This window comes from Cebus imitator, unplaced genomic scaffold (assembly GCF_001604975.1).
Source record: "Cebus imitator isolate Cc_AM_T3 unplaced genomic scaffold, Cebus_imitator-1.0 Scaffold509, whole genome shotgun sequence".
In the NCBI taxonomy this organism is placed as follows: domain Eukaryota; kingdom Metazoa; phylum Chordata; class Mammalia; order Primates; family Cebidae; genus Cebus; species Cebus imitator.
The window spans coordinates 359,451-374,447 of record NW_016107824.1 but is presented as its reverse complement, the minus strand read 5'-3'; positions in this window follow the sequence as shown (position 1 = coordinate 374,447).

Genomic DNA, 14,997 nt, shown 5'->3' with positions numbered 1-14,997 from the left:
GTGTGTGCCAGGCTGGCAATGTGGGTTCCTCGGTGGGGATGTGGTGTGTGCCAGGCTGGCAATGTGGGTTCCTCGGTGGGGATGTGATGTGTGCCAGGCTGGCAATGTGGGTTCCTTGGTGGGGACGTGGTGTGTGCCAGGCTGGCAGTGTGGGGTTCTTTGGTGAGGACGTGGTGTGTGCCAGGCTGGCAGTGTGGGTTCCTCGGTGGGGACGTGGTGTGTGCCAGGCTGGCAATGTGGGTTCCTCGGTGGGGACGTGGTGTGTGCCAGGCTGGCAGTGTGGGTTCCTTGGTGGGGATGTGGTGTGTGCCAGGCTGGCAGTGTGGGTTCCTCAGTGGGGACGTGGTGTGTGCCAGGCTGGCAATGTGGGTTCCTCGGGGGGGAAAAGGAAGACTACATGACTGCTCACATGGTCCCGCCTTCCCAGGCCGGGGGCAGCCGGCGGTCACTGCCGGGTTACATCTGCTGGGCACGCGCGAGCAGCTCCAGATGCAGCAGGAGGGCCGCGTTCGAACGTCAGCTCCATCTTCTCACAATCGTTTCCCGCACCCCCTTGGCGCCCAGTGAACGCAGCCTGCTCGTTTGAATGCATAATTAGCCCTAGCATTCTACCTCGCTAATTTCAAGGCAGGGGTAGGGAATGGAGGGGGGTTTAGGAATTTGCATATTAATTTAGCCAAGGGAGAGAAAAATTGTTTACCACTTCCTTCGCATAGTCGCTCACAGAAGACTTAACTCTTTCCTGCTCTGCGTCTGGGGCCTCGGGGTGAGGGCGCGCATGGGAGGTGCAGCCCGCGCCCCGTCCCGCTGCGTCTTCTCCAGGACAGTCCCTGAGCATGACCTGCTGGGCTCAGCCATAGCCCTTTTTCTTTGCAGGAACCATGTGAGGGCTGCCTGGGTGCCCAACAATGTGGGGACAGGGGCTGCTGGGGATGCCCTCCTCTGCTGGTCCTCACCTGCAGTTTTCAGGAGCCAGAGATACTTGGGTCCCCTAAGCCACTCCAGTGTCCTAATCTATTTTCTCCACAATCCTCCCTCAGCCCCAGACTGGGCATTAGTACAGGGCTGCATGGAGGGAGGCATCCATGCTGTCCCCTGCACCAGGGAGAGAGGGGCAGCTGGTAATGGGTGAGGTCCCGCAGAGGCTTCGGGTCAGGAAGAGTAAGCATCCACCGGGGGAATCAAGGCAGGCTTCCCGGAGGCAGTGATATCTTCCTTGGGCCTTGTAGGGTGAGCATGCTTCCCCAAGTGAGGGGGCAGGTGAGTGGAAGAGCCTGGGGCCTGGGGCCACTCCAGAGACACCCAGGTAGCCCGGGCTATTTGTCCCGACATGATTTGAGTGGTGGCTTGTGAGGGCTCAGAAGTCAGGAAGGTTTGTGCAGGGCTCAGATGGTAGACTGATGGACTAGGGCCTCTGCCAGCCAACAGCTCCACTGCTCCACGCTCCGTCTAGTCTGGAGCGGAGAACAATTTTTTTCTTTGAGACAGTCTCACTCTGTCGCCCAGGCTGGAGTGCCGTAGTGCAATCTCGGCTCACTGCAACCTCCGCCTCCCAGGTTCAAGTGATTCTCCAACTCAGCCTCCCGAGTAGCTGTGCCACCACACCCGGCTAATTTTTGTATTTTTAGTAGAGATGGGGTTTCATCATGTTGGTCACGATGGTCTTGAACTCCTGATGTTGTGATCTGCCCACCTCGGCCACCCAAAGTGCTGGGATTACAGGTGCGAGCCACTGCGCCCGGCCGCGGAGTGGAGAATAACACCAAGGGCCACTGAGATGGCCGCAGCGTGTCCCCTTGGAAAGGGCCCAGTGCCTCACAGCAGCAGGCAGTACCAGTTCTCCCTGGAGACACGGTTCCCACAGCCATGCGTCTATATAGAAATGATCAGCCACCTGCATTTGACCCCACGGGCACTTGTGAGGACTGAATGGGGCGAGCACATGGCATTCTACATGGCCCTGCCCCAGCACGGGAGGCACTGGACAGGAGTCACATGCTGTCACGTCTCCTGACGGCAGCTGTGAGGTGCACACGGGGTCCCTCGATCTTGTGCACAGATGCCACCTGGAGGGCAGCGCCTGGCTCTGTCTTCTTCAGGACTGGGAGGGCTCTGCTGCTGGGAGGGGCTGGCACGTCAGGAAGGGCCAGGTTGGGGGACAGGAGGGCAGCTTCTAGGGCCTCTAAACACCAATGGGGTGGAGGGTGGTGTCAGACAGAGAAGTCCATGAGCAGGAATCGAAGGATGTTGGAGCCCGGGGCCAAGGGCCGAGTGAGCAGAGCTGAGACGGTCTCTTTGGGTGGAGGCCAGGCCAGCCTAGACCCGGCCACTCTCGCGGTGACTCTAGCCCACTTCCCCCTCAGTTTCTGGATCTGTGGCAGGAGAGGCCGGCCCCGTCCTGAGGAGCTGCAGCGATCACCCGCCATCCCAAGGGAATTCCAGGACGCCGCTGCTTGTCCATCCTCCTGGATGGGCAGGTGACCTCTGTTTGCCACCCTGGATTCTATGAGCTCCAAGACCCCCTCATGCTTGGGCCCACTCAGGACTGAACTAGGCCCCCACACAGGTCACCCAGGAGCCCATGGGGTCTCAGCATTGAAGACCACACAATGGCTGCCTCAAGCGCACAAGAGCAAGCTCTCCAAGACACCTGTGGAGCCCGGAGACCTGGCACAGACCCCTCCTGCTCCCCCAAGCGGCTTCCCAGCAGCCAGACCCTGGCAGGCCGGCTCCACACCCACCACCACCTGCTGCCCTGGGAATCCCCAGCCACATGCGTCCACCCCCTCCCATCTCAGCAGCACACTGTGACCCAGACACGGGCTGTGGGTTCAGAGACCTGGGTTCCGGAAGTCTAGGCTCAGTGCTGACCACCCTGTGACCAACGGGACCGCCAAGCCCCAGAAATTCTGTCCATACATGTGTGGCAGCCTTCTGGTAACTGGTCACGCGTGGCACACAGGATGTGCTCAGTAAAGCCGAGGGCCCTGAGCGCCATGTACAAGTTCAACAGAGGAGGCTGCAGAGCCATGGCCACGCAGGCCAGGAGGGGAGGCCCGGGGAGGCCACGGTTATGTGGAGGTCTGGGTGGGAGGCCCGGGGAGGCCAGTGGCACGCGGAGGTCCAGGCCGGAGGGTGGTGGGGATTCCAGGAGCTGAGCTGCTCTGCCAGTGCTCACAGGCACCCACAGGGGGCCAGCCGGGCATGGGAGTCCACTGCTGCCAGGAGGACATGACGTGGCCCAGAACCAGGAGAGCTGCTGCTGCCGTGAGCACAGGGCTGGCAGGGCCGGACAGCAGCAGGAGCCAAAGACACTTGGGCAGTCGGAGCCAGGTGCGTCCTCAAGCCCCCAGCCTAGCCAGGCTCCCGGGCTGGACCGTCACTATGGACGCCTCTGCTGGAGGCGAGGACCAGAGGCGTTGCTGCGGTGGAGCCTTCCTGGGTTCAGCCCAGCGTGGCTGAGACGCGTGCCCATGGTGCCGGATAAAAGGAGGCACGTGGGGTCGGTAACTGGCCTAGAGCCACACAGCCAGTGACAGATGGCCACGGACTTGTCTGCCTCCTCTTGTCCCTCGGGAGACAGTAGGTGAGGGGAAAGGGCGTTACCCGGGACGGGGGAACTCAGGGGGAGGGCCGGCACTCCGGAGGACTTGAACCCAGGCAGACTCGGCTGCCCTCCCACCTGGGCTGGGAGTAAGGTTGTGCCCAGGAGCAGGTGTGATGTCAGCTCCAACAAGGGAGGGGAGAGGAGGAGCCCCATTTCCATGCCCCTCCTTGCCCAGGCCTCCCTGGCTCCTCCTGCACAGGATGGGGTGAGGCCAGGATGGAGAGCAGGCTGACAGGCACTGACAGGGTCCCGGGGTCCCAGTGCTCCCTCCATGGTCCTTGTGGTCTGACTGCTGGGACCCTCCCAGGGTCAGTGCTCAGTGGGCCTGAGAGCCCCCAGCACAGAGGACAGACGCTGCCCCCCACCGTGCCCACTCTGCCAAGCCCAGCTGGGGGAACCTAGACTCACAGCCGCCTCTCCGAGCTGTGGGTTCCGGAGGGACAGCCAGAGGCAGCCTCTTCCCCTGCACCTGTTCCTCTGGGGACTGTGAGAAGAAACAGTGGATGGATTCCGAAGCTGAGCAGAGGGCAGAGGCTAAGAGGCTGCGGAATGGGTGCGGGACCCGGTGTACGGGCATGAAGCGGGCGGTGGTCAGGCTGCCCAGCTACCCACAAGAGACGGTGGCATTGGGCGGGTGCTGCCCTTGAGGGGGTGGCTTTGGTGTGTCAGGACGAGCTGGCTCCAGCCCTCGCTCTCCCAAGTAGGCAGGGTGGCTCCCTCTGTGGGGCCACGGGCATCACGGGCTGGCCCTGGAGAGGAGGCCGCCTCCCATCTGTGAACCAGCTTCATCTCACTGCCATCAACACCAGGCCTGACAGGTGGGGGAAACTACATGAAAACCAGTACCCAGGGGCGGCCTCAGCTCGGCAGAAACCCCGCTTCCAGCCCAGGGCCAGGCCCCTTGGGGAGATAGGGTGGGAACTCTGCCCCAGCCCCTGCTGCTCTCGGGTAAGCTGGGCCAAGCTGGTAAGTGTGGACCTGTCATCCAATGCGGATGCCAGAGGAAGAGGCCAGGCCACAGGCAGGCGAGGGCAGAGGCCGCTGACCACGTGCCAGGGGCTGCAGGCACAGCTCCCGATGCTGGGGTGGCCACAGATGCATAAGGGGACCCAAGAGCTCATGTGCCACACCCGCGTCACACAGCCAGAACCTAACGCCTTGCTCTGGCCAGCCCTTAGCCTCCCATCTGGCCAGGAGACCCAGGGCTTGCTGTCTTGAAGGCTTGGGGCAAATTCTTTTGGCTTCTGGCCACCCCTCTCTCCTGGGCTGGAAGAAGAGCCCCTATAGGAAGATCCACCAGGGCCAGGAAAGGACCCCATGGTATCTCTCTTCAGGGCTGAAGGAGGCGGCTAGGCACTCCCACCATGTCACATGGCCCCGAGGGCCCCTGAATGCACAACGAGGCCACAAGGCAGGGCCAGGCATCAGAGCCAGCCAGACAACATCTCTGCTTCTTGAAATTTCTCCATGACTGGGTCCGGCCACCTCCTCCTCTGAACCCCTGGGAGGCATTGGTCCATGGTAGTGCGTGGGTGGGAGGCGCCAGCCCAGGGAGGGCGCAGGACGCTGGCCTCACGGAGGGGCCAGGCTCTGCCCTCATCACAGAAGCAGGTCCTCGAGCTGCTGTGCAGTGTGGCTCTCGGGCAGTGGCGGGTGCCACCGTCCAGTCCTGCAGCAGCTGGCACTGGACACGAGCTGGGGCACATGTGGACAGCAGCCCCAGACACAGACCCGCGCCCTGCAGACCTCCTTTGTGGGACGGAGGAGAGCACCACCCTCCCCAGGAAAGAGCGTTGAGATACCCGGCATGGCAGGGCAGGAGGTACCGCAAGGGGCCCGTCCTCACTGCCTACCACCCCGAAGCCTCCCTCTGTGGCATGTACCACGTGTCAGGCCATGGCGATTCTCTGCTGTGGCCTCAGGCCAGCTGGGAGCCTTGAGGAGGCTGCCCCATAGAGCACCCATGGCCTGGTCTCGGCCTCACCACCCTGGCCTGGAACTGGAGCCAAGGGGGTTCCAGACCCTGTGTATGTCCCCAGGGTGCCATGAGCACGCACAGTGAGCATCTGGAGAGAGCTCAGAGAGGGCTCCAGGCGTAGCTGGTCCCCTTTGCCAGGGGACAGGACGGCCTCTCCCAGGCCTGGACCCTGTGCAGCGGGGAGCCGGCGTGCAGAGGGTTAAGTGCTGATGGTGGCTCCGACTCCATCTCCGCATCAGTGAGCTTAATGCGCTCCTCATTTGCATACTGCAGTGTGCACAATTAACATGAACTTTTAATGTCTTCTAAGTAAATTACTTCTTGCCGGTACGTGAGGTGCACAAATGTCAGAAAAACGGGAGCGCCTTACCGAGTCAAGGAGGGGATGGGGACTGTTGGGAGTCACACAGGAATGCGCGCACACACACGCACACGGTCACACACACATGCACATGCGCATACACACTGGATGGATCCATGTGGGCCAACACCACAGACACTCGCTGCCTCTGGCCAGCTGCGCACAGACCCAGGGCTGGCTGGCAGCCTCCACCCAGCAGCCTCCACCCGGCAAACACCCTGCACACCCAGGCTGGCCTGGAGCTGCCTGCTCCCGTGCCCAGCCTCACCCCGTGTCTGACACTTGCACACACACGTGTACAGGATCCCACCTGAGAGAGCCAACAGACTTACGCAGCCTCAACTTCCCCTTCTACTTCTGCTTTTTAGGTTGTAAATAAGAATGTAAATTCACAGCGATTAAAACAAAGACTCCGGAGCAACAAAGACACAGAGGCCTTTACCCTGCCCTGTCCGCAGGACTGGAGGGAGGCCAGGTGGGGCTGCTTTGGGGAGAGCTGGGTGGAAGAGCCCCTCCCCGGAAATTCCCTGGCTGCCAGCCCAAGTGACAGACACTGACCCTCCACCCGGCCCCACCGGGAGCCCGGCCTTCGCCGTTTCTCATTCCTCCCTGCACGCTCCTCTCCTCGCCCTTTGGAAAGCACACATCGCAAGACGCGGAGGCTGAGGCTGACACCAGGTGGCAATTTCAGCACCTCGGAGAGGGACAGCCGCCAGCCCTATGGGATCCAGGGCAGAGCTCAGGGGATGGTGGCAGCCTGAGTCCGCATCCCATGGGCGCAAGGGACCAGGAGCGTCTCAGGAGCGGTGAGGCCAAGGAAGCTCCAGCTGGACCCCCTGACAAGCGCCTGTCCCCATCCACAGGAGGTGGCGCAGACGCTGTGTCCACACAGACCTGGTGTCCAGCCTCGGCTCCGCAGCCCACAGGCCCAGCACCTGGACAGACCCTCTGTGGCCCTGTCTTCTCTGTGCACTTGCATCTGCCTAGGGCTGGGGGCCTCCCACATTCACCCCCTGCCCTGAATCATATCCAAACCACACCAGGTGGCTGGGACCGCAAGGCACCACCCAAAACATGAAACTGGCCCACCTGGGGCTGGAGCCACTGCCCAGCACCCTGAGGAATGCCCCCTCAGCCACCCCAGGACAGTGGAGATCATGGATCAGGACACTACAAGGGCCAGGCAGGACCCCTCCCCGCCCAGCACTCACTGCAGGGGTGAGGCACCTCACGGCCAGGCTCCTGGGGCATCTCGACCTTTAACACTTGGTTCTTGGAAGGCCCATCTCCCAGCCTCCCTGGGTCCAGAAGGGTCCTCGGGGAACCCACCCTGTCGAAGACTCTCAGGCAGCCATGAGGGCGGAGCAAATCCCAGCCTGCCAGCATCTCGGCCTGCCCCTCACACCCTGGTGAGCCGTGATGGAGGCCAGCACCCCAAGCAGACAAGCTCAGGACTGCACAGGGCACACACCTCATTGATAATGCAGCCGGCCCTGACTATGCAGACTGTGACCACACTGCCCTCAGAGGGTGGTCAGGGAAGGCTTCCTGGAGGAGAAGATCTAGTGTCCCACTATGAAGGAAGCATCAGGATGGGGAATGAAGGATCCGAGGCAGGCAGGGATGGAGTCTATGGAGTCCAAGGCTCTTGCTAGGGGCCCCCGAGAAGGACAGTGGGGAGATTCCTCAGCACAGCGTAGATGCCCTGACGCTGCATTCACAGACCTCCTCCCTGCCCTTGGCACAGCACCCCGGACAGCAGGAAAGCCCCCAACTCGCCCGCATGGAGGGAAATAGGCGTGGAGGGCCTCCCAGCCAGCTGAACAGTGGGGGCAGGATTAGGGATGGGGACAGCCAGGGCCTCCTGGTGTGGCTGCCTGCGTGTGGCCTGGCGAAGCTGGGGGCCTGGGTGGGCAGGAGCAAGAGGAGGCACACTGGAGCCCCAGAGGGAGACAGCTGGAAGGTGGCAGCGCCTGAACAAGGGGCTTGAGAGGCCCAGGCAGTGCCACCCCGGTCACCTCCATTCCAGAACTTTCTATGGCTCCCTGTTGCCACCTCCCTGCCTCTGCCAGCCTGACATCCCCCAGAACAGCCAACACCACCGACTCCTCCAAGGCCCACACTGCCTTCATCCCTGGCCACTCTCCTCTCATCTGCTGCTGTGCAATGGCGTCCACACTGCACCTGCCCTGATCTGCCCTCCCCTGCCAGAGGCTGGAGAAGCTCCCCGCACACTGGGAGCACGGGGACACTCAGTCCTCAGCCAGGGGCCACCCTCCCCGTACATGAGGAAGTGAGCCTGGGGCCTTGGGGAGGGGCGCTGTCCCCTGCCCTCCAGCCTTTAAGAGGTGGAATCCCACCCACTACTCGCCTGCACCCTGATGCTCATGCCAGACCCTCTCCCCTGCATGAGGCTGACAGTGACCCTTTCCCTGGTAGCTGGGATGTGTGTGTGCGTGTGTGCGTGGTGCGTGTGCGTGTCTATCTCTGCTCATGAGGTGACCGTGTATGTGTGTGTGCACGTGTGTAGATGGTACATGTGTCTATCTGTGCTCATGAGGTGACTGTGTGTGCACATGTGTAAATGGTGCGTGTGCGTGTCCATCTGTGCTCATGAGGTGACTGTGTGTGCGCGTGTGTGTGTGCACGTGTGTAGATGGTGCGTGTCTATCTGTGCTCATGAGGTGACTGGAGCCCAGCTTTCCCCATCACTGAAATTTACATTGAACCACAAATTAATTTCATAATTTTTCCTCTCTAATTATGCCAACATCTGCTGCAAAGCCAAGCCGTGCACATGCATTTTAATATCGCCCCCCCCCGCCGCAGCACGCTGTCTGCTTCTGTGCTAAACTTTTCAATAATTATCACCGAGAGAAGATCTTGACTTCCATTTCTCTTGCTTTTCAAGAGGGAGAGAGAGAGAATGAGGGAGGGAGAGGGGAGGAGGACGAGGAGGGAGAGGGGAGAAGATAAAGAACAAGGCAGAGAGAGAGACAAATTGATAAACAGGTCTCGCAGGGTGTCTTGGGGAGAGCGGCGGGGGTGGGGCAGCAGAGGTTTCTTTGTTGCTGCAGGAGGAATCCGAAGGGAGAGAGAGGGGGCAGGAGCGAGGAGGAGGGAGAGGAGCTGGGGTGAGGTGAGGGGTGGGGAGGGACAGGCAGGCGGGGGGGCTTTGCTCCCAGCACACCCGGCCCCCAGCCTCAGCACAGGCCCTGCCCTTCTCCCACCTGCTCTACAAGCCGTGTGGCCACTCTCTCCAGGACAGAGGAGGCCGGGGCAAAAACAAAGTTTCCTCCTGCCTCCTGCCAGCGTGCTGGTTCCCGGCCAGGGCCCTGCTCTCACCGCGAGACCACGGGCACCAGCAGTTTGGGGTGCACTGGTGCCTCTGCTAGGTGGTGTCCAGCTGGGTCCCGGACAGGGGGCCTGGCCTGTGTGCCAGACCTAGCTGGGGAAGGTGCCCCAAGCGGGCCAGGAAAGAATGCCAGGCACCAACAGCTCCACAGTCAGCCTCTCCTCCCCTCGGCGCCGTGGCCTGCCCAGCCTCCACCACCACTGAAGAGGGCAGGCCCCAGATACCCAGGGGTCCGGGAGCTCCCAAAACCATGCCTTCTCTCCAACCTCAGAGTGAGCGTGCCTGCCTACACGCACACATGGTGCTCGAGTATGCTGTGCATGTGGGTGTGTGTGTGAGCACACATGTCAGTGTGTTGTGGGTGTGGGTGCGTGTGTGAGCCCACGTGTGTGTCTTGTGGGTGTGAGTGCAAGTGTGTGAGCCCATGTGTGAGTGTGCTGTGGGTGAATTCGTGTGGGTGAGCCCACGTGTGAGTGTTGTGTGTGTGTGTGTGAACTCATGTGTGAGTGTGTTGTGGGTGTGAGTGCATGTGTGTGAGCCCACATGTGAGTGTGTTGTGGGTGAGTCCGTGGGGGTGAGCCCACGTGTGAGTGTTGTGGGTGAATGCATGTGTGAACCCACGTGTGAGTGTGTTGTGTGAGTGCGTGTGTGAGCCCACGTGTGTATGTTGTGCGTGTGAGCATGTGTGAGCCCACATGTGTGTTGTGGGTGAGTTCATGTGGGTGAGCCCACGTGTGAGTATTGTGGGTGTGCATGTGAACCCACGTGTGTTGTGGGTGTGAGTGCGTGTGTGTGAGCCCACGTGTGTGTTGTGAGTGAATTTGTGTGGGTGAGCCCACATGAGTGTTGTGGGTGTGAGTGCATGTGAACCCATGTGTGAGTGGGTTGTGGGTGTGAGTGCATGTGTGTGAGCCCACGTGTGGGTGTTTTGGTGTGAGTGCATGTGTGTGAGCCCACGTGTGTTGTGGGTGAGTTCATGTGGATGAACCCACGTGTGAGTGTTGTGAATGCATGTGTGTGAACCCACGTGTGGGTGTGTTGTGGGTGTGTGTGTGGTTGTGAGTGCATGTGTGTGAGCCCACATGTGAGTGTTGTGGGTGTGAGTGCGTGTATGAACCCACGTGTGTGTGAATCCACATGTGTGTTGTGGGTGTGGGTGCATGTGGGTGTGAATTCATGTGGGTGAGCTCATGTGTGTGTTGTGCGTGTGTGTGTGTGAACCCACGTGTGTTGTGGATGGGAGTGTGTATGAACTCACATGTTAGTGTTGTGGGTGTGAGTGCATGTGTCAACCCACGTGTGTGTTATGGGTGTGTGTGAGCCCACGTGTGTGTTGTGGGTGTGAGTGTGTGAGCCCACGTAAGTGTGCATGTGTGGTGTGGGTGCGAGTGCATGTGGGTAAGCCCACGTGTGAGTGTGTGCTGTGGGTGTGTGGTTGAGCCCACGTCTGTGTTGTGGGTGTGATTGCGTGTGGGTGAGCCCACATGTGTGTGTTGTGGCTGAGTGCGTGTGGGTGAGTCCACGTGTGAGTGTGTGTGCTGTGGGTGTGATTGCATGTGGGTGAGCCCATGTGTGAGTGTGTGCTGTGGGTGCGAGTGCGTGTGGGTGAGCCCACATGTGTGTGTTGTGGCTGAGTGCGTGTGGGTGAGTCCACGTGTCTGTGTGTTGGCGTGTGGGTGAGCCCACGTGTGTGTGCTGTGGGTGTGAGTGCGTGTGGGTGAACCCACGTGTGTGTGTGCTGTGAGTGTGAGTGCGTGTGGGTGGGCCCATTGTGTTTGTGCTATGGGTGTGTGTGTGGGTGAGCCCACGTGTGAGTGTGTGTGCTGTGGGTGTGTGTGTGGGTCAGCCCACGTGTGAGTGTGTGTGCACCTGCAGCTCAGGCCACACACTAGCGTCCGCTCAGCTCAGCCTGCAGTGCGGGGGATGCCCAGGGGGGCAGTGAGCTTGCCTGCAGTCCGAGGCCTGGGCTCTAGCCCCGCTCTGGCTGTGCGCTGTGTGGGCTGGGGTGTGGCACCTCCTCCCCCACCATGAACCCACGTCCCTTCCAGTGCAAACGAGAGCAAAACCCAGGTACCGTGACCAGGGCACCAGCACAGACATGGATGAATGGCAGCTGCACAGGCTCCCTGGGTGCCCTCAGGCCTGGTCTCATCTTCAGAAAAGCACACTGGCTCTGGGGAAGGGTTCTGCTTCCCCTTCCACCTCCCGAGTCCCCCTAGAGCCCACCGCCTCTGCTCCATCCCACAACCCCCTCTCTGGGAGAGCTCCCGGCTGCCCACTGCCTCCCAAACCCCCTCTCCTTCGGCCTGTCCCGCCCACGGTGGCTGGAGAGAAACCACAGGCTGGACCACACTGCCCTGACCTGGGCCCTCTGGCCACTCCTCGCCACCATCCCATCAAGTCCGCTGTCGCCCCGCCCCCGTGCCAGCACACAGGGACCTTGCCCCAAATCCTCAGGGCGCCACATGCACCTCAAAACTGTCCTCACAGGGCCCCCGGGACCTTTCAACACGCTCTCCTGCTGGTGTGGACGTGCCGCTTCCCTCTCCCGGCGACCTCACGGCCCCGCGCCCCCACCTCCTCCGGCCTTCCCCGCCTGCAGCAGGCCGGGCCCCCAGGCTCGGACTACACAGAGTCCTGAGCAGATGCCGTTCATTTATTCCTCTATTTCCCCCACTCCCCCACCCCAGGTCTTTTTAAGGACAAAGCAATTTATCTCTAGCCCCAGAGCCTAACTCATGGCTGATGTTTGATACTTTTTTCTTAAATAATAAATAAATACGCCAGGCACAGCGGCTCACGCCTGTAATCCCAGCACTTTGGGAGGCCGAGGTGGGCAGATCACCTGAGGTCAGGAGGTCGAGACCAGTCTGGCCAACAAGGTGAAACCCCGTCTCTACTAAAAATACACAAATTAGCCAGGTATGCCTGTAATCCCAACCACGCGGGAGGCTGAGGCAGGAGAATCGCTTGAACCCGGGAGGCAGAGGTTGCGGTGAGCCAAGATTGCGTCACTGCACTCCAGCCTGGGCGACGAGAGCAAAACTCCATCTCAAAAGTTAAAAATTGTGTACAAATAATAAATAATGAGATAATTGAAATAGATGATGAAACTTTTCTGGACCCATTTCCTCATCTAGAAAATTAAGAAGTTGAATCTGACAGTCCAGATTCACCTCATGCCTTTAAATGTCCACTCCGGCCCAAGTGAGAGGCCAGCCGTGGCTAGTGAGACCCGTCCCCACTGCGTTCAGCACAGTTCAGATTAATCCACCTTCACGGAGGCTGCACCGTGCCCAACGCCACGGAGAACTTTCCGAGAGCACCTGGTGTCTCTGACCTCTGGGGCACTCACTGCCCAGGAAGAGGAACCAGCGGCAGACACTTGTGGGGACGGGCAAGGCTCTGCGTGGAGACAGGGAGGCAGAACCGAGACCCAGCATTTGGATGGGGGTCTTGAGGGGCTGGAGGGACGAGGGTCTCTGATGGGACCGAGGGTGTGGCGGAAACGGCGCTCCCAGTGGAAGGGCAGGACGCTGCAAGGCGGAGCATGGTGGCCACTCCCGGCCGTGCTAAAGACCGAGGGTGTCTATCGGGCTCGCCCTCCTTCTATAAACAATTATTTAACTGGATGAAATGTAAATAACTGTTTTCAGCCACTGCGCAACAGGTATTTCCACACTCACCAAGCTTTCTGCTGGGAGGTACTTTCCAAAGCACAGGACAAGAACGTGGGGACACGACCCAGCACTGTCATCTCAACAGGCAGAGGAGCAGAGCGGGAGGGTGGGGCTGCCGGGGTGTCTGCAGCATGCAGAGCAAAGAGGGGAGGAAGCCGAGCAAAACAGTGAGCTCAGGGATCCGTGCAGGAGTTCCCTTGAGCCGACAGGGAGGACGTCACACAGCCTGCTGGAGACAAAGGGTTTGCACTGAGCAGAGTTTGGAGGTGAAACGGTGCTGGAAGACATTGTGTGATCCAAACAGCCATGGCGGAAAGACCTCGCTGACAACCCCAGGAAGGCAGGTCTCAGGAGGCCTATCACAGCCACAGGCTAAGGATGGCTCGAGAGCCTGCCCTAGCAAGGCCTAAAACCAAGCTTTGACAGATGGAGCCAAGCTCAGGGTCACCCATCTCCCAGAACAAAACTTAGCATCTTTAAAGGTGACAGTATCATAGCCTCATGATGTCCAGCACGCAACAAAAAAGTATTATATATGCAAAGAAGCAGACAAATTCAACCAGAAGAGAAAGATTTAAAAGAAGAGAAAGACGTCAGTGAGGAGATAGACAATCTCAAAAGAATGGAAACGACGGGAGGAAAATCTCATAAAAAATCTAGAACTAAAACTTACAATATCTAAAATGTAAAATTCACTAGATGAGTCCAACAGAGAATTGAACTACAGAAGAAATGGTTAGTGGACTGGAAGATGGATCCACAGAAACAATCCAAAGAGACCAGGTGTGGGGGTCTTACGCCTGTAACCGCAGCACTGCAGGAGGCTAGCTCGGTGAATCACTCGAGGTCAGGAGTTCGAGACCAGCCTGGCCAACATAGGGAAACCCCGTCTCTACTAAAGATACAAAAACTAGCTGGGCGTGGTGGCACGCGCCTGTCGTCCCAGCTTCTCAGGAGGCTGAGGCACGAGAATCACTTGAACCGGGGAGACAGAGGTTGCAGTGAGTGAACTGCAATTGTGCCACTACACTCTAGCCTGTGTGACAGAGCAAGACTCCATCTCAAAAATAAGTAAACAAATAAATTTCAGAAACGATGAGCTCATAGCATAGTGACTGGCATATAACAATAAAAACGAACATTAAAAACAAACAAAATATTCAACTTCTAATCAGGAGCACTGCAAGCCAGAGGGCTGTGGAATGGCACCTTCAGAGTGTTACAACTGTGAGCTCACAATCCTGCTTCCTGCCGGACAAAAAGAGAGTCCTTCAAAAATTAAGGTAAAATAAAGCATTCGGATAAACAAAATCTGAGAAAATTCATGACTAGAAGACCTGTACCTAAATAAACGTGAAGGGAGCCCTGCAGGCTGAAGGGAAACAGCACATGGAGTTTCAGATCCACGTGAAGGGCTGCAGGGCACTGGGAGGGGTGAGCATGCAGGTAAATATAGTGTGCTCCGCTCACGTACTGATTTTCTGTAAAAGGCAACTGGCTGTTTTAAGCAAAAATAATAAAAATGTATCATAAGAATCATAACATTTGTAGAAGTAAAATATATGACCGAAATACAAACATGAGAGGGTAAATGGCACCATGTTGTAATCTTCTTACATTATACAGGAAGCAAAATAAATTCAAGGAAGACATTAATCTTTGGTGCAACTGTTAAAAAAATAAAACAGAGGTGTAGCCTCCAAATAAATACACACACACACACGTGCGTGCGTGTATATGAAATAAATTAAATGGCCAGGCACAGTGGCTCACACCTATAATCCCCACCCTTTGGGAAGCTTATATGGGAGGATCACTTGAGCCCAGGAGTTCAAGACCAGCCTAGCAACATAGTGAGACCCTGTCTCTCTAGAAAAATGTGTTTAATTAGCTGGGCACAGTGCCTCCCATCTAGTCTCAACTACTCAGGAGGCTGAGGCGGGAAAATTCCTTGAGCCCAGGAGTTCAAGGCTATAGTCAGCTAGGAGTGTGTCACTGTACTCCAGCCTGGGCAAC